The sequence below is a fragment of the Podarcis liolepis genome, assembly GCF_965112155.1.
Source record: "Podarcis liolepis genome assembly, chromosome: 12".
In the NCBI taxonomy this organism is placed as follows: Eukaryota; Metazoa; Chordata; class Lepidosauria; order Squamata; family Lacertidae; genus Podarcis; species Podarcis liolepis.
The window spans coordinates 17982370-18002205 of record NC_139563.1 but is presented as its reverse complement, the minus strand read 5'-3'; the positions used below and the strand labels follow the sequence as shown (position 1 = coordinate 18002205).

Sequence of the window (19836 nt, the reverse complement as noted above, 5' to 3'; positions counted from 1 at the left end):
TATAGCTACCATTTTACCCAGTGCTGTTTCCCCCCTAAAAAAATGTTTAGGGGTACTCTAATTTTCCTACTCATACTGAAATACTGCTCCTCAATGAGGCCAAACTTAGATTCACAAAATGTTTAGGGGTATGCGTACCCCTGTGTACCCCCAGAAAAAAGCACTGTTATATCTAACCATCAACTATGGGCCATGCTGTTCCCTCTAAATATTGTCTAACAATAGATGTATTGTCTAACAATATCTAGAGGCCCCAAGTTGAGGAATGCTACTGGACCAGAAGGACAGCATTCAGATAGCAATGAATTCTATCTTTCTACTGTTCCTTACCTGTTAATTTCCATGTTTTATGTGACCTTTCACATAATGCAGAATCCACTTCTGGAAATCTAGCAGAAGTTTAGTGCTCATTTCCATGGTAATTGTTTCCAGAAAGAAAGAAAAACATTTGTAATCCTGGAACCTAGAATTTCTCATGAGTTTTGCATTGTTAATTTCCTGCAGTTTTCGTGAATTAGTTTCCTGCACTGCTCATGTAATGAAATTTTGGGTGCTATTTTGAAATACTGCATGGTAAATCATGGGGGAAAAGAAATGTGTGTGTGTAGAAAGGGTGAGAGAGTTACAATATGTCTGATGGTGTTCATTGTTGTGTCACATCACACTTGCAGGTGTAGATGAAATGTAGCATGACATGGCAGTATATTGATCAAAGAGCCACAGTTCTACAGCACAACAAGTACTGCAGTATAAATGGAAGATTAAAAATCAGGACAGAAGTGCTAGCATTATAACCAGTAAAACTACCATAATAAACTCCATGTCTGAATGCAGCTATGGTTTCATGAAGGTGTTCTGAGAAGCAGTTCCTAGAATAAGGAGCAGCAAAAGGGAAAGAGGCATGTGAGGAAATCAGTCTTGTTTAACCTCCCAACCTAGGGCCTTACAGATCTTCTACAGTCTCAATGTACTTGCAATACATAGTGGTCTCCTTGGAGTCTCTGTACTGTACTTATTGTAGTCATTAGAGCAGGGCTGAAGAACAATTGCCCAGCCTTTCCTAGCCTTGTGTTCTCCAGATGTTTTGGACTACAACTCCTATCAGCCCTAGCCTGTATGGCCAATGGGAGTTGTAGTTCAACATCTAGAGAGCCACATGTCCCCTCCACAACTTTATAGTATCATAGGAGGCTGACTAAAAGAAGGGAAATAGATTTACACAATAACATGGCTAAGCATGTGCTCCTAAAATTTATTGAGATGCTTTTTGCGGTAACCAAAATTCGAACCACATATCATTTTCTGTGTAAATATTGGATCCAGAGCAATATTCTCTTTTGCTCACAGAATTAACATATTGTTTTAGGTTGTAAACAAGTGGCTATGTGGGTAGGATGTTCTTGGAAGAACACCGAGTAAAATTAATTTCCAGAAGCATCACTAGGATTTACTATGACTTTCTAGATTGTTAATTTAGTTCAGTAATTGTGCAGCTACTGCTCAGTTGCTGTACCTGATCCAGAATGCTTTTCTCCAATATGGCCTATTTTTGTATTTTTCCAACACATAGGCCACAATATTTTGCCCTTTATAAAATGCAACTCCTTTCCTACAACACCCCTAATTCTACTACATCATTTAAGCTCAGAGTACAGCATGTATCACACTCAGCCAATGTCTGTAGGAGCGTGACTAGTAACCAACACAACTACCCAACTCCATCTGACTATTGTGACTACTTTTTGCAAGGGTTACTTTTGAATCCTTTATTGAAACAATTCCTCCGCTCTCCTGCTCTATAACGCTAAATACTTACCTAGCTTGCTGGTTTCTTATGTTTCTCTTTCCAAATTAAGCAACACGTGACTTAAATCTCATAATTTATTGATGGGACGAATTTAGTATTAAGATTACCAAGCTCTGTTTGGAATGGTCTTTTGTGTTTCAGAATTGGAATGATTATTTTATTTGTTTTTATAATTGTAGATTCTGTTGTTGTAACCCATCTTGGGACTTTATGGCAAAGAGTGGGTAAGAAATATTATATATAAGTAAAATTATTTATTTGTACATGGAAATATGTCAACATCCCTTTTCTGTGTAGATGCACATTTGTACATGTTTCTGTACATATTTTTATTATTTATAATTAATGCATATTAATACAACTATAATAAAAAAAATCATTCTCTCCATAATGTATACCCCACATTACTAATACAAATAGGCACTTTAAGTAGACAATTTCAGCAAGAGTGGCCTTTCTTATCCACAGCAACGCACATTGTTTTGGGTAACTTTTCCTTTCCTTTATTAATATATGTAGCTTTTTTGAAAACCCACATACCACTATTCTTCCCCCCTCTCAAGCACTGCAGCACACATCTTTAGGGCTGGAGTAAAGGGCATGTGACCTAGGCAACTGGCTGGGCAACTGGGCTTGGGGGGGGGGTGCTAAGTTCAAGCCTCACCTGTTGTGCACTATCAACTTAAGTATCCACGCAACAGGTGAAACAATAGTTGAAACAGTTCATCTTCATTTTCAAACTGGCAAAACCGACTTATTTCCCCAACACTGTCTTTCTTTACAATGTTCATTTGGTGTGAGCATGTGGTACTTTTTAGTTTGCAGGAAAACAAATCATACCAGTGCTCATTCACAAACACCATGTGCATGGGTGTTTGTGATTAGATCAATAGTTTGGATCCAGACTCAGCTGGATTTAGGTCCCACTGAAAAATGTGAAAGAGCAGATGAATGTTCAACTTTCATTCTAAAAAGTAAGTCTGTAGCTCTTTCACTAAGGAAAAAGGTGCAGGCAGTATTCTACTCAATTCCTCCCTGTGGTTTAATTAAATGACTTTTGAATAACTTTGAACATATCTGGCTACTTGTATTTATTATCAGGCTGATCTGCAATTTTTCAGCAAGCTCTGTCTGATGTGCAGAAATATACTGCCTCTATGCATTCAAGTGGTAGGACAGTCATATGGAAAAGAAGGGAAGACTCCTGTACCTTTAAGGGTTGTGTAGAAGGATTTCAGCTGGTGTAGCTTGTCAGGCAAGATACACCTGCTGAAACGCCCTCTTCTACATCACTATTAAATGTGCAGGGGCTCCACCTTCTTTTTGCATCTGGCCACTGTAACTGATAAACCTAGACCCATATACCGTATTTTTCGCTCTATAACACGCACCCGACCATAACACGCACATAGTTTTTAGAGGAGGAAAATCCGTAGGCATGCCACCCATAGGCATTTCCTCCATAACACGCACAGACATTTCCCCTTACTTTCTAGGAGGAAAAAAGTGAGTGTTATGGTGCAAAAAATACGGTAATTTATGTCTTTGCCGCCTTCAACGGGTTTCCCAGGGCAGTCCAGTGCATATCTTCTTGGAAGTGAGTCCCACTGAATTAAATTGGACTTTCTCCCAGATGTGTATACTTAGAAGAACGCTCTTCATTTGTCAAGGGGCAGGGAGATATTATCAAGAACTCACTTCTTCAGACCTGTCCCCTTCCAGTAAAGGTAAAGGGACCCCTGACTGTTAAGTCCAGTCGCAGACAACTCTGGGGTTGCGGCACTCATCTCATTTTACTGGCCGAGGGAGCAAGCGTTTGTCCGCAGACTGCTTCCAAGGTCCAGTAGGTAGTACCAAATTGTGAGAAAACAATCAGAATAAAAGTCTAAGAAACAGAGACCAAGAGAGTAAAAAATTCTACTGAATTATTTTCTCTTTTACCATTTTGTTTTGCACTACATTTTTTTTAATTTCCCCACCATTATTTGGTATACAGTATATCCTTTTCTTTAGTACTCCTCTTCACCTTTTATCCGCTGTCGTCATCTTCCACCCATCCTGTCTTTTCAAGCTATAGTTTTAGCTCTTGAGATGCAGCAAGAAAATGCAGTGAAATAGGAGACCCCTTTCTGCTGAGCTAAACCCCATTTGACAGTATGTCATATACTGTAAATACATCTGCATTTTGCAGAGCATAAGGAAGACGTCTGACAATAAACAGAACAAGATAAGATGTCTGAAATGCAATATTTATGTTGTATGATTCAGCTTTTAAGTCCTGCCAGGCCTGCATTTCAAAATGTGCTCAAGTCCAAGTTTACAATTCTTTCTACCCAATATTTTAAAAACGATGTGTTACCAGTTTTGTTAATGATGTTTTGATGTCATAGCACATTTTGGGTTATATCAAATTGCCTTCCTCCACTTATAAAAGGCTTTTAGATACAACTGAAGCTTCTGGGAAGGGAACAGGAAAGAAGGTGATTTTTGCACATTCCATCTTTCTCCTGTAGCCACCCCTGCATAACTTCCCAAGCAGTTCTAAACTTTAGAGGATGGGGTGTAGCTTAGGGGTAGAGCATCTGTTTTGCATGCATTAGATCCTGGGTTCAATCTCCAGCACCTCCAGGTAGGGCTGGGAGAGACTCCCTGCTTGAAATTCTGGAGATCTACTGTCAGTCAGTGTGGAGAATACTGAGCTAGATAGGCCAATGATCTGACTTGGTATAAGGCATCTCCCTGAGTTCCTAGGATCTCCCAACCTTCTGGAGCAGATTTGGAAAGGTGCAGGGGGATGCAGATGTGAGTGGGAACCAGTGGAAATTGCCTTTCTCCCACTTGTGGAAGACTGATAGATTGAAGAACTGTTCAGGGAAGATGGGAGTTGCAGTCCAGCAACATCTGGAGGGTTACAGTTTCCCCACTTCTTCTACATAGACCACTGCTCAGACCCCCATGTTGCATATTCAGTGAGCTGGTCTGCTTTTACAGCTACCAAAAATAGTTGTTAGCATTCTACAGCAGAAGTGAGCAGACTTCTAGACTCAACTTTGTGATTTCTTTCTTCTTTTCCTTTCCTTTCCCTTTTTTTTTTTTTTTTTACAAAAACCCTGAGATCTGTTAACTGGAGCCTGATGAAAAAAGGCATACCTTAAGATTGTCAGAACTCAAGAGCTCAGGAATTTGTTTTGAGTATGAGAACTAAACAGAACTCACTGTCCTTCCACATGTACAAATCTCCACTCCTGGTTACCTCAGGCTTTCTTCAGTTCACTACAGATGGGTAGCCGTGTTGGTCTGCCATAGTCAAAATAAAAAAATTCCTTCCTGTAGCACCTTAAAGACCAACTAAGTTAGTTCTTGGTATAAGCTTTCGTGTGCATGCACACTTATACCAAGCTTATACCAAGAACTAACTTAGTTGGTCTTTAAGGTGCTACAGGAAGGAATTTTTTTATTCAGTTCACTAGTATAATTTAGAGCAGGATGAGGAGAACATTAGCTCATAATAAGAGCTCTGCTGGATCAGACCAGGTGCTTATCTAGTAGCTAGTAGCCATTGATAGCCTTATAATCCAAGATAAGGAGAATCATTTTTTTACTGCTGTTGTTAAACACAGTGGCAGAGATTAGTCAAACTCTCTGTAGTCAAATTCAGGGCGGGCACTGAATGTGCTCCCAAGGGGACAGGATCTGGCATGGCCTAGCATATCACACACACACACCCCCATGCTTCCCCACGCTACACCACTGGTTGAACAGTTGGGAGTCAGACATCCTTGCCACTCTACTACAAATGACTCAGGTATTTGCTGGTCGATCCTGATCACCTTCTCTACCCTACACTTGAGGAATGCCACGGAATGCTAAGAACCATGGGCTGTCTGTAGTACTTGAGTAGCGGTAATTTTAGCATGGATAAAAGATGCCAGATCTCAGAATGTAAATCTTCATTGTGTTTCCCATTCACCAGTTTTCATAACATTTCTGTAGGCTCAGCATCTCTCTGATTAACACAGTAGTTCAATGGTTACGGAATCTATTTATATATACACCTAGTCCCTGAAGTTGTTTCTTGTTAATGCTGTTACTGGGGGTACTCTATCCACCTCTATAAGCATGCCCACACATGCGCCTGCTGATAAATGTGTCAGAGCGGCACATGCATTTTCAGTATTTATTTATGAGCATTAGTAATGCTTGTAAGAAGAATGAGCATCAAGCTATCTGAAGAAGCCAGATGAACTGGGGACAATGTGGCTTTATCGTTAAGGAGGTACAATATGACACTCCTACTCTTCTCTTGATGAGTTTTTTTTAACGAACACAGTCAAATCCTCTATATCCTCTCAGATCCTGTTTGTATAGACTGAGAAATCAATGCATTTCATTTGGGAGGGCTGGGAAACATTGCATTGATCTTGCACTATTAAATATATGCTTGTGCATTACGTAAATATTAGTTACTATTTAAGCCCACTGTGCACCTGTAGTGTCAATGAAGGGAAGCTTTATTGCCCAATGTTGGTCCACTGGCAATAACAAGTCTCTTGAGTCTGGCACAATAGTTTGCTTCTGGGGATAATATTTGGATATTATGTGGTAGAGTAGTTAGAGTAGTTTGTCATGGGAGGCCAAGATTAAATACACACTCAGCTGATTGGGTCACCTTAGGCTAGTCACCATCTCTCTGTCTAGCCTACCTCACAGGGTTGCTGTGAGGATAAAATGGGTAGGGGGAGAACCATGTACACCAACTTGAGCTCCTTGGAGGAAATGCAGGATAGAACTATGATAATAAAAAAAATCAACTTGGGAAGCTGATTTGGGAAGCATTTACCTTTATTAGAATGGGGGCCATCAAGCTCAAGTTGTATAGTGCAACCTTGTATATGTCCATTCAGAAGTTTATTGTCTTTTCTGGGACTTACTCCTAACAGACTTAATAAACAGAAGTCCTTATGTAGTGTGCTGTGATTGAAACAATTTGTAAAGTTTGCTATCAGAAGTTTTAACTGTTCTCATGGCCTATTTTCTCCTTATCACAGATCATATCATGATTTTGGACTCACTATTACAACATATCATGATTCTATGTGGCAGTAAGCAATAATAGGCTATTAATGGAGTCCTCCAGCCTTTCTGGGATCTTTGTTGTAACAATAGTCTTTAAACAAAGATCTTTAAACTGTTTATTTATATATACAACTCACTACATGGCATAATTGTTATATTATAGCCAGGTTTCTATTTGCTCAGTGCAAAATTCTGTTTAAGTGCAAAAGATGATCCACATTCTGTATATTAGCTGAATTCTACAACCTGTGTACTTTATGTAAATTAAGCAATTTTTGTGTAACTTAGTACACAGCTTGCAAGCATGGGGACAAGCAAGCAAAAAATGTTCCACATTGGTGCTATTTAAAAAGCACTTTTTAGTGTGTCTTTTGAATTCTCAACCATCAAGTGTTTTCATAGGATGTGATTATTACATCTGTTTTGAGGATTGGCATAGTGAGTAGTCTATAGATTACAGTGATCCAATTACTGTACCAAGACCACATAGAATGTTAGGGGCCCACTCATTGATTGAATCTAGGCATATTGCCTTTCATTTTCATGATTTAATTTCAGAACCATACTTAGGTATCTAAAGACCTTCTTTTGCTACACTTAATGCTATTTCATGGTTTCTCATAGCTCGTGCATGGAGCTTTTTTGGAGACCTGTAAAGAGCCGACCATTCATATAGACATACGCAAACCGAACCAAATTGTTAACAGATGCAGTAATATAACAGCTCGGCCACACTGATGCTTGCAAAATGAAGGGTAACGACAGAAAAGGAGAGCTTGTTATTGTCTTTTATATGAAACCCATCAAAGCAACTAATGACGTGTGTGTATTTTTAACCCTGCTTTGGGGGGGGGGGATGCAATGTGAAGTTTAACATTCCTACAGTTTAACATATAGCTAGCTTTCTTTTCACTCCTAAATCTCTCCATGCCAAAACCATACTTTGTCCCCAAACATTTTCCTTTTTCACTCTATCCTATAATTCTCTAACCACAAGGTTATAAGAGTTCAGCTCCAGCGAGATTAATTGAAGGCTGCAGACCTCTCATCCACAGGAGCAGGAGCCATTTTAATTTGAGGGCCCTCTCTGCTAGCTAGTGCAACACCCACAGTTTACACAAAAGTCCATCTTATAATGGTTGTCACACCCCAATTACATAACGCCGTTTCACCAGGCCTAGCAATGAACCCAGTGGTAATTAAAGGGGTCTATAATTCCAAAGTATCTAGCTTGTTTTGTGGAAATAAATTATAACCAGGGGCGCCGACTTATAAAAAATATTGGGGGGGGCCATACCGGGGTCCTGCCGCTGGTTCGCTCGGGTAGCCGGGAGAACGCAGTTCGAGGTGGCGGTGTTGGGGAGAGACCCTCGCTCAGGGCGCCACTAGACTTGGCGGCCAGCGGCCTATCTGGGGGGTTTTGGAGCGTATTTCGGTGGAGCGATTGGGGAGGAGGGGGCTTGTTGCCGGATTCTTCAGCTGAGCCGGAGATCCGCTGCTGGGGGTCCCTGGGCCGAGTTGTGAGCACGGCCTGCTGAAGGGAGATCCAGCCGATTGCGCGACAGGGACGGCCGGGGCTCTCCGGCTAGGGTGCGCAGCTGGCTGGCTGGCGAGGGAGCAGGTGGGGAGGAGGCGGGGGTCCTCACTCTCTTAGGAAACGCACCCGCGCGCCCGATTGCCACGAAGTCCGAAGGGTGCGTGTGTGGAATTAAAAAGCAAAAACGAGATACGGGCAGGGCAGGGCAGGCAAAGAGTTTTCTGCAAGAGGATGGAGGGCAGGTTGAAGAGAAAATCACTCAGGATGAGACAGTCAAATCAGCCATGATAAAATGGGCTCAGAATATTGGGTATAACATCATGTTTGAGGACTGGGAAAGGTTATGGACCACCGGAATGAAATTCACGGCATGTAATGCCTTGAAGGAAAATATTATGAAAATGATTTATAGGTGGTACATGACCCCAGTCAAGCTTGCAAAAATATATCACCTGTCTGATAATAAATGTTGGAAATGTAAGGAGGCTGAAGGGACATTCTTTCACCTCTGGTGGACTTGTCCAAAAGTGAAGGCCTTCTGGGAAATGATCTATAATGAGTTTAAAAAGGTATTTAAGTATACCTTTCCCAAGAAACCAGAGGCCTTCCTCTTGGGCATTGTTGGCCAGAAAGTGTTAAAGAAGGATAGAACTTTCTTTATGTATGCAACTACAGCAGCAAGAATACTTATCGCAAAATATTGGAAGACACAAGATTTGCCCACACTGGAAGAGTGGCAGACGCAATTGATGGACTACATGGAACTGGCTGAAATGACTGGCAGAATCCGAGATTTGGGAGAAGAAACAACGGAAGAGGACTGGAAAAAATTTAAGGACTATTTACAAAAACAATATAAGTTGTATGAATGTTAAAAATTTACACGATTTGGAAACTATTGCTTCAGCAATTAGATTTGGGAAACAGGAAATTATATTTTAAGTAAGAAAAGGTCAAAATCTAAGGTAATACTATGTTTAATTTAAGATATAAGTAACTGATGAAAAGTATGTTAAATTTAGAGGTATAGTATTTGAAAAGTACAAAATAAGGTACAAAACAAGGTAATAATTTGCTGATATCTTTATTATAAAGAATGCAGGGTAAGGGAGATGCGAGGAAGTCCAGTTAGTTATATAAAAAAATGTGTTGAATGGTTGGTTTTCTTCTTGAGAGCCAGTGTGGTGTAGTGGTTATGAGTGATAGTCACGTAATCTGGGGAACCGGGTTCGTGTCTCCGCTCCTCCACATGCAGCTGCTGGGTGACCTTGGGCCAGTCACACTTCTGTGAAGTCTCTCAGCCCCACTCACCTCACAGAGTGTTTGTTGTGGGGGAGGAAGGGAAAGGAGAATGTTAGCCGCTTTGAGACACCTTAAAAAGGGAGTGAAAGGCGGGATATCAAATCCAAACTCTTCTTCTTCTTCTTCTTCTTCTTTTTTTCTTTTTCTTGTTCTTTTACTTTTTTCTTCAGTGTATGTTTCTAACTTTGTATTTGAAAACTTAATAAAATATTTATAAAAAAAGAAGAAGAGAAAATCCTTTCGCTTTTCTGGGGCGCAGGGAAGTCTCAGAGCCGGAGGTTGGGGAAGGGACCCCCTTTGCTCTGCCCTCTTCTCCCGTCTTAGATTCGCATGGGGGTCCCCGCCCGAGCTTGCCTGGCCACCGGGCCACACAAGGGCCGCGCTCTACGCGGCGCACCTTGCTAGCCGCGCAGCTGTCCTCCGCGGCTGTGGAGCGGCCCTGCGCCAGTGCCCAGCCCCTCTGGGCGCCCGCTGCGCTGCCAATGACAAGCGGGCGACGTCGCGGGCGGGGAAGGCGTCGCTTTCTTTCCCGATCCTTCATCCTCCCAGTCTTCCAGCCCTTTTTGGGGTTGGAAGCTCGTCTCGTTCGCCCTTCTCCTTTCTTCACCCTGCGCGCAATTTTCCTCCCTCGTCTCCCTCCCCATTTCTCCTTCCTTCCTTCCTGACTGACTGACTGACGGGCTCGGGCTCGGGCTCCGGGTCGGGCTCAGGCTCGGGCTCCGGGTCGGGCTCGGGCTCGGGCTCAGGCTCGGGCTCCGGGTGGGGCTCAGGCTCGGGCTTGGGCTTGGGCTCCGGGTCGGGCTCAGGCTCAGGCTCAGGCTCGGGCAGCCATAGCGTCGGCGGTGTTGGCGATCGGCGGCGCGGGGGAATGGCCCTCCCGGGGGAGCCGGCGCTGCTCAATGGGGTTGCCAAGGAGACAGGCCGGCCGCCCCCCTCCCCCGGCCCGGCGCCCCCCGCCGCACCGGTGCCCGTTATCGAGCTGGTGCGCGCCGGGCGCCCTATAAAAGCCGCGGACGCGCCCACCGCCGCCCGAGATTATTGGGGGGGCTGAGCCCCCCCAAACGAATTTTTGAGGGGGCTCGGGCCCCCTCAGGCCCCATGGGGTCGGCGCCTATGATTATAACAATTGCTTAAATCTGTGCATTTGGGATGGACATGATGCATTTTGTTGTTTGAGATGACAGACAAGATGATGTCCATCCCCATTCCATGTACAGAAGTTGTGACTGCAGGACTTAAGATAACAGAGTTAATTTAGGGAGTGATGGGCATCAGGCTATGTTAGAAGTGTGAGACAGGCTGTATGGCATATACAACTCTGTCAACCAACACCTCACCACCACTTGTCACCCCAAAGCACTCTGTGCTGTTGCCCAGTGGGTCTCCAGGAATATTAGAGTGGCTGGGAAAACCCAGTCAGATGGGTGGGGTATAAATAATAAAATTATTATTATTAGATATCAGGGAGTGGCAGGGCTCTGAAGTGTATGTGTGGTGGAGGCAGGGACGAGGAGAGTGACCTAGGTGAGGGCACCAGTGATTTGTGGAGTATCACGCCACCCACAAGGAGCCAGGGGATGAGGGAGAGTCAGGGCAGTCTGAAGCAGAAAAGTGAAGAGCAGTGATGACTTCAACCTATCAGATGAGAGTATATAAGCTGGAGGAGGAGAGAAGTCCCACTGTTGCTGCAACTGCTCCATATGGCCCAGATCAAACCCTAGCTCATGATTACTCATATCTAAAAGCAAAGCCAGGAAACTGAAGTATATTATTAATATACCAACACCATATGGAAATCCTGCAGTCCTGTCCACATTTTCCTGAGAAAAAGCCTCACTGGGCTAACCAAGAAAGCACACAGGATCAGGCTGCACCTCTCCAAAATGCCACTCGAACAAAATATTTTTCTCCCCTCTCCCTTAGAGAGCTATAATACAATCACTATGAAAGACAGAAATGGGAACCTGAAATACAAAGTGGCAAGTTATTAGACTTGCTGAAGGCTAAGTAATGAATCAGCTCTTAGACTTTGGGAGTGCCTGGCTCCAAGCTCCAAGAACACAGAGAGAGTTAGAGGATAAAGTAAGCACTAGTTTTGGGGGAAGAGCCAAGAAAACAACACATGGGCAACAACATGGTTCTCAGGCCAGGGCCATACAGCCTGACTGAAAACACATGATCCAAAATGAAGAAAACAAAAGCACTGCCCAGAATAATCAGTAGCATTTAATCCCACAGTATAAGTAACAAGTAATTTAAATGTTCTAAAACCTTCCAAGTCAACCTGGGCATCACACCATTTGACCTGGAAACTCTGTACTGGTAGGTTGTGATGTGCTAGTGATGAGGAAAAGCACTATGTACATATTCAAAGGAATTGTGCCATTATTTATATGTCTCAGATAGAGTTATCACTTTTCAATCAACCAATCAAAACTCTGTGCCTTTAGCAACTGTATAATAAGTAGAGATTTGCCAGTGAATGTGCATTAGTGAGAAAATATTTACATTTAATTTATGCCTATCATGCAACCATTAAAGGCTCAGTACCTTGTCCTGGGGATGTATGTATTCCATATGCAAATGATTTAGCTATGGAAACATTAAATTTGCTTCTGCTATTTAGTTCAAGCTTCTAGGTAAAGGTAAAGGTAAAGGGACCCCTGACCGTTACGTCCAGTCGTGGATGACTCTGGGGTTGTGGCATTCATCTCGCTTACTGGCCGAGGGAGCTGGCGTTTGTCCACAGACAGCTTCCGGGTCATGTGGCCAGCATGACAAGCTGCTTCTGGCGAACCAGATCAGCGCACAGAAATGCTGTTTGCCTTCCCGCCAGAGTGGTACCTATTTATCTACTTGCACTTGACAAGCTTCTAGTCCTCACCAAATGACTTGGTGTACTTGCTCTCATTTAATGTTCTCCCTCTTGTTTGTGCAGGTGCAATTGTGGCCTTTAGGAAGGCTCCCATTGAGGACCCACTTCTTGGAATCTGACCTGGTGCCTAAGGGTGAGACAAAGCCAAAATGAAGAGCTCCTGACTATTTGGAGCTACGCAGCTAAATAAGAAGAAAAAAGTGCTTGCCCCTACAGAATTATGACAAGTCTCAACAAGTGAATAGTGACTATGGGCTGTGGGAGGAAGCAAAAAAAAAAAAGGAGCTATGAAATTAACACACCACATCCTGACCCCAACAAGGAGAAACAAACCTCTGAAAGGTGCAGACATTCTCATTCTAATTAATCACAGAGAGTGCCAGAGAAAGACTCCAGAGCCACCTGATGTGTGTAAAACGTTAGTTCTACCCAAATGACAATGCAGCAGGTGTGTGCATGGGAAGGCTGAAGGCAATGACTTCAGAAAAGGGAGAATGGCTTTTAGGAGATCTGCCTCAACCTGTCTCAATCCACTCTTGAGAAAGAAATGAATGGGCCAGGGCCTCGGGTGTTGGCACAAAGCAATGTGCAAGTCAAGGAGCAGCAGCACAGAGATGGCTTAAAGCCACCTTTACATCAGTTCAGTTCAGCTGGAACTGGAAATTGCTCCCAACATGCATTGGCCGATAGCTGCCAAGGAGGTGTGAAAATATCAATAATTACACTTATATAGACATTTCAGATTATTGCCTACTTAAGCCTCACTGCCAACCATTTGTGGGGGGTAAGAAGGCTGTTGTTCATATTCTACTTATCTTTTAAAGATTTGCTAATGTGAAGTTAAGGAAATCTATTTATCTGTTGAGGGCCCATTTCCATATAATATTTTATGTTCCTGCAATGACTTCTGGATGCCACCCTAGTTTCTTGTTGAAGCCTGTGCAAGGGACTATGCCTGGAAATGTTACATGGTTACCTCATTCCGACTCAGCCCTTGTCACACACGCTACAACTTCCTTCCAAATGTTAATGCAGAAGCCCTAAACAATAAACCGAAATCTGAACCTCCAAAACTGCAAAACTGCAAAAGGGCTAATTTTATCTTCAAAACCAACTGACACCACATTAACATGGCCTTCTTATATAAGTAGAGCTAAAAGCAATGGAGATGAACCCGTGGTCATCCTGATGATATGGGACTACAACTCCCCTCATTCCTGATCTTTGGTCATGCTCACTTCGACTGATGGGAGATGGAGTCCAATAACATCTGGAGGGTCAAAGGTTCCCCACTCCTGAGCTACAGACTCTTCCAGGGGTAAAAGCAAGAGCACAGCTATTTCCTACATGAACAGGGATGATCAGCTTTCAAGGGGGTGCTCTGTTCTCCCGGCAGTGGTTCACTATAAACTCAAAAGAGTCTAGTTTCCATAATAAAATGATGCAAATATATGTAGACTGGTTGAGTTATTAGATAAGGAGGAACCTCTCTGCTATTGCAGCTGCCTTGAAAAAGGCGGAACCAGATGGAAAGAAGATAAAGTGCCTACCAGAGAGGAATGGCAAATTAAGCAGTTGGAGTACGCCAAAGTTGCAAAACTGACCGGAAAGCCCAGGAACCAATAAGAAAAAGACTTTAAAAAGACTTTAAGAAAGAATGGGAAAAATTCACAATCTATTTAGGAGACCACTGTAAGCAGATAAAAACACTAGCAGGATTTTAATAACACTTGTAACATAACAAGCACTGTGGATAATATGGAGAGATACAATTTATGGCCTGTGAAATAATATGCAGTTGAAGATGTTGACAATAGGACCCACTGAGGGGAGGGTGGGAAGTCAGGAGATTCAGAGAACTCTCAATACTGTGCTACCTTGGGTTACATACGCTTCAGGTTACATACGCTTCAGGTTACACACTCCGCTAACCCAGAAATAGTGCGTCAGGTTAAGAACTTTGCTTCAGGATAAGAACAGAAATCGGGCTCCGGTGGCGCGGCAGCAGCAGGAGGCCCCATTAGCTAAAGTGGTGCTTCAGGTTAAGAACAGTTTCAGGTTAAGAACGGACCTCCAGAATGAATTAAGTACTTAACCCAAGGTACCACTGTATATGGTTATGTATTTGATATTGTTATAACTTCTTGTTTGTAAAATCAAATAAAAATTATTTCCAGGGGGGAAGGGGGGGGGAGCTGCACACAGAATCATCTCTGCTATTGCGTTTCCACCATCCCTCACATTGTTCTGGCTATAGTTTGGCACTCGCAGGGCAAAGATGTACAGGTCAATACCTGCATGCAGAACTGTTGTTAAAGATATTGGGGAAGATCTGCAAATAAAGTTCGCAGTCACAAAGGGGTGGGGAGGTGGAACCAATCTCACCATCTCTGTATACCTGCAATAAATCATTTTCTTTGCCAGTCTCATATCAAGTAGGTGGCCAAACTCCCACTCGTATCTTTTGAATCCTTCAGAGATGCAGCCAGCAGTCAAAAATCCAAGAGAAAAACCTGCATTTATAATATCCTCCAAATGCAATTTTTGAACAACATCCCCGTCTGAGTTCAAGAATAGGGTGGGATGACTTGGGCTAGGCTGGGCAAAATGATTGGATTGACACCTGGACATTTGCCACCTTACAAACCATTTTAAATACAAAGGGGAAAAAACAGGATATAAGAATTCTGAGTAAGTTATATATTACCTCTGCAAAGCTTCTGCTAATGTATCCAAGTTATAGCCGACAATGTTAGAAGGAGCATGGGCAGGTTGGTTCATACTCCATGGAGGAGGGAGCAAAATATGGGGAAGATCTGGAACAGCATGGTTGCTGGGTAGGAGAATTTCTCCACATAGGCAATGAGTACCTCCTAAAAGCCATGCTTCTGGATTCCTACATGAAGAAAGACTTTTGTAAGCATTCATAGACAGGATGTGTCAGATAATAACTAGAAGTCTCCCAAGCAAGCCTCTAAATAGCAATAAAACAGCATAAAACAATTTATGTCTTTATACTGTTGTAAACCACTGTGATATGTTTTTATGATACAGTGGTATATATTTTAAATAAATAAATAGCTAAAATCTGGGAAATGATAACCATGTACAAATTCACTGAAGAAGTACAGCAAGCATAGAATTACAGAAGATACTCTGATGGAATATTTTCTGCTTCTGTTCTATATGAAAGCCAGTGAAGCTTCTGATCAAATACTGATTTGATCAACTACAGGGTTTTGTCTGACTGTGCTGCGGTTTATATAATTTACACATCCAAAGTCTCTCCATAGTTAGCAATAATGATTGGTTACTACATACAACCCATAAGCCCACTCATAAATTAAGGTGTGTAATTGGCAAGTTTAAATTATTGATTTATTTACTTTCTCTTAATTTATAACTCACTTTCCCCCCCTCCATCTGCTCATAATAAAAAATCAAAATTCATGTCCAGTTAAACCAGGAGCCCTCTGGGAATAAGGGTTTTACAAGTCAGGCAATGATGGGGCATTACACACAAAATTCCCAAAGACAATAGTGGTTAGCAGGACTTTTTTCCCAGACAGAACTGAGTTCTGGCACCTCTCAGGTGGGTGCCATTGCCATTATAAGAGAACAAGGGAGGTGTTCATAGTGATTTCCGGCACCTCTTTTTCTAGAAAAATAGCACTGTTGGTTAGTGCTTATAGGAACTGGGAAGGAGGGAGGCAAGGAGACCAACAGTAGGGGGAGCCATCTTCTGACTGGCTGGCAGGTGGGGTGGGTTGATGAGGACAGGCTGAGGGTGCCCCATTTGCCCTAATGGACCAGGGCCCAAAGAGAAAAACAATGTTAAAATGTGGAGTATTTTACTACTATGGGTGCATTCAGATTATTATTGTGAGGATTATTGCATTAGTTTTCTTAGTTATGATGCTATTAGCACTTCTGTCCTAGCTTCCAATGCTCCTTTTACATTGCAGTACCCATTCAGTTCTGGAACTGTGGATTATTTATGTCCTGCTAAATACAGTGGTACCTCAAGTTACAGACACTTCAGGTTACAGATGCTTCAGGTTACACACTCCGTTAACCCATAAATAGTACCACAGGTTAAGAACTTTGCTTCAGGATGAGAACAGAAATAGTGCTGCGGCAGCAGGAGACCCCATTAGTGGTACCTCAGGTTAAAAACAGTTTCAGGTTAAGAACGGACCTCCAGAATGAATTAAGTTCTTAACCCGAGGTACCACTGTATCTGAGTGTGACGTGACATAACAGCTGATGTCACCAGATATGTCACATCACACTCTGTGTACTTCTGTGCCATGAAAATGGGGGGAGGACTGTTGTTATTGTCATAAAGGGCAAAATACAGTAGTTTCAAGGTCCTTTTTTCCACCCGTTTATTATCCATAGATGTCATAACTTGTTCAATATACGCACTTTTAAAATTGCACACAAACTAGTAGTTGAAATGGGCAATTCTTCTTCACCCCATACCTGGGAGCCTACACAAGCAGTTAGGCTAGTCTCGTGTGTGAAGAGGATTGGCAGCTGTAGTGAGGGAAATTGTACTCTGCATACGCTCAGAAGCACTCTCTTTCATTACTAATGCACAGGGTCCAGGGCTGAGCTCTGGCAATCAAAATAGATTCTGGGTTTGGGCTCTCCTGAGCATCAGCGATTAAATTAAATCCCAAGAGTGCCCCTAATTCAGAGGGAAAGAGCTATAATGTAACATTTACCTAGCAAAGCAGAGAAACATATATTAATGTGTTCTTTACTATGATGCAATTGCAGAATGGTTTAGCCAGCTGGTGGAAAAGCCTTATGCAAACACTTCTTGCTAAGTGGAATCTGTTTTGTGTGCATGTGGTGTGTGTCTCCCCTTCTCCAAGAGCCTAAAACTGCATCAGCTAACATGGGCGGAAAGATCAATGTGTACAAAACGGTAACCGAATCACAGACACCAGATGCAAGGCCAAGTGTTCAGTTATACTGAGACAGCTGAGTCAGGAATTCAAAAATGGGAGGTGGGGTGGAGGGAAAGAAGAGTTATCAGTGGGTTAAGGCTGTGTAGCTGCTGGCAGCTGCCACCTGTCTGCCTTTGCTCTCACATTCCTGATCACTGGCCCATAGGCAGTTGTTGCCCTTCAGTGGCCCCTGTTCCTTTTGCACCAGACCTTTGACAGCTTATCTAGCTTCTGAGGGCAATCATCATTTAACATTGCCCAGGTGTAGGAAACACAGGAAACTGCCTCATTCTTGAGTCAGGGACCATGGGAACATTTAGCCCAGAACTGTCAACACTGACTGGCAGGGGCTCTCTGGGGTTTCAGTCAGGGAGTGTTTCCCATGGGAGAACTGAACACTATTATTCTATGTGCAAGGCACTGCTTGCCATTGTTTACTTGTAATGTGGAATGGTAGCTTCAGTTGCGTAGACTGAAGAGACAAATGTGGCCTTTGACAGCAGCCGTTCCTTGGCATTTTGGAGCTTGAGTGAATATTGAATGCCCTCAACAAAGCATACCAAACTGAACTGTTTTTGTTTGTTAACTGAATTTGAGAACCCTCATCCGGCAAACTTGAAATTTGGCATGGTCTGTCCTCAAACTACACTGCCAAGTTTCAAACTAGACCATTGCTATGCAGCCATTTTCAAGCCATCAAAGTTACTAAAAAAAAAAAAGACACCAATTTTTTTCAGCTTAATAGCAGAATGCTATTTTCCTGATTCACCCTTGACAAATAGGACTACAGCTGTGGCCTTATAATAAAGACATATATTCATTTTATTTATTTGCATCTCTCTTGTCTCCTCCCCCCCCCCAGTTTTTCCTGTTCCTCACACAGCCTCATCTAACTGTCATTTTCCAACTGTCAACCTCTCTGCCTGACACTCACTCCACCCAACATTCCATTCAACACCCCTCCCCTCCCCCCACTTACCCTCTCAAAACAGGTTCATGCTGAGCATTTCTGGGAAGAGCCTTGTGAAATCCCTTTGTCTTGCATTGCCCCCCCCAAGCCTTTTAAAAACTACAAACATGTAAGACATCTACTACACAAAAGCACGTATTAGACGCCCCCTGAACCTAATACATCAGACAATTCCCACCCACCCCCCAAAAATGTAGTGAAAACAGAGAAATCTTTATGGAAAGCACACACCAGGAAAGCGTGTGGAAGAAAAATGCACAGAACTTGTCAACAGCCCCTCGTCAAATGTTGCAATTGTTAAAAAGAATAAGCCATTTATTATTGCTTCTACCCCAAATGCAGCATGGACCATCCACAAACTTACTGCGCCTGTTCTGTCAAGCTTCAAATGAATCTGTTCAACCATTTTCTAACAATAAACCACAGAACTCCCCGTTATAACAGTAGAATGATTTCCCCGATCCCTGAGAAGGATTTTTTTAAAAAACTACTCTGGGAATTTCTGTGAGGGGAATATGGGTCTCCAAAGAATTCTCAGCACCCTTAAACCAACAAAGCTCCCATGATAGATAGACAGATAGATAGATAGATAGATAGATAGATAGATAGATAGACAGATAGATGATAGATATGGAGTGAAACACGGCTGTTTAAAATGGCTCCTTTAAATATACAGTGCAGATGTGGCGGTAATGAAAATTATTTTTGCATGATATGGACTGAGACAATTCAAAGAGCAGCCATTAGGATGAATAAGTACTGAGCTACTAAGTCCGTAATAGTAGCTGCTTGTTTGTACAAAGCACATCTTGCGCCTTTGTGAAGATTAGAATGTGGCTGCTACCGAAGGAAAGCTTTGCTGGCTTGTTTACTACAGCCTTTAATCATTTGACACAGAGGAAAGCTTAATTTTTATTTCCTCTTTCATCCGAGATATCAGAGTCTCACTTGTTGCCAGCATTTAACACGATTCCCTCAGGACCAAGCCGCAGATGCTCAGGCAGAGCTGCTAACAGTAGAGCTGGCTTCAAATTACTTATAAAAGCACCTGAAATTTCTGCTCTCTGGGAAAGGGACCCATCTAGTTCTCAAGAGAGTAGGCCAGCAATGCTACGAAACACTAAAACACTGTATACGTGTATATTAGGTGTTTTTTCCATGGCTACATAATGAGTGAGCAAACAAGTGCTTTTTATTTGTTGTGTGTTCCTGTGAAGTGCCCAGGGAATAGATTTTTTACCTCAAATTGCAAGTAGGGGTGAAGGGGCTGGTTTAGTAGCAACCTACCCAAAGTAGCTAGCATTGGATGCA

General features: G+C 42.7%; 1 protein-coding gene across 2 annotated transcripts in view; it reads right to left on the bottom strand.

Moving 5' to 3' along the window:
* Positions 1 to 18441, bottom strand: part of PARD3 (par-3 family cell polarity regulator) — a 567261-nt gene extending 548820 nt beyond the window's left edge. For both annotated transcript variants that reach the window (XM_083466611.1, XM_083466612.1), the window contains exons 1-2: positions 18325 to 18441; positions 15305 to 15493 (exon numbers count right to left, since the gene is read on the bottom strand). The gene's annotated coding sequence lies outside the window, so the exon portion shown is untranslated. The remainder of the gene's footprint in view (positions 1 to 15304; positions 15494 to 18324) is intronic.
* Between the last annotated feature and the right edge of the window lie 1395 nt (positions 18442 to 19836).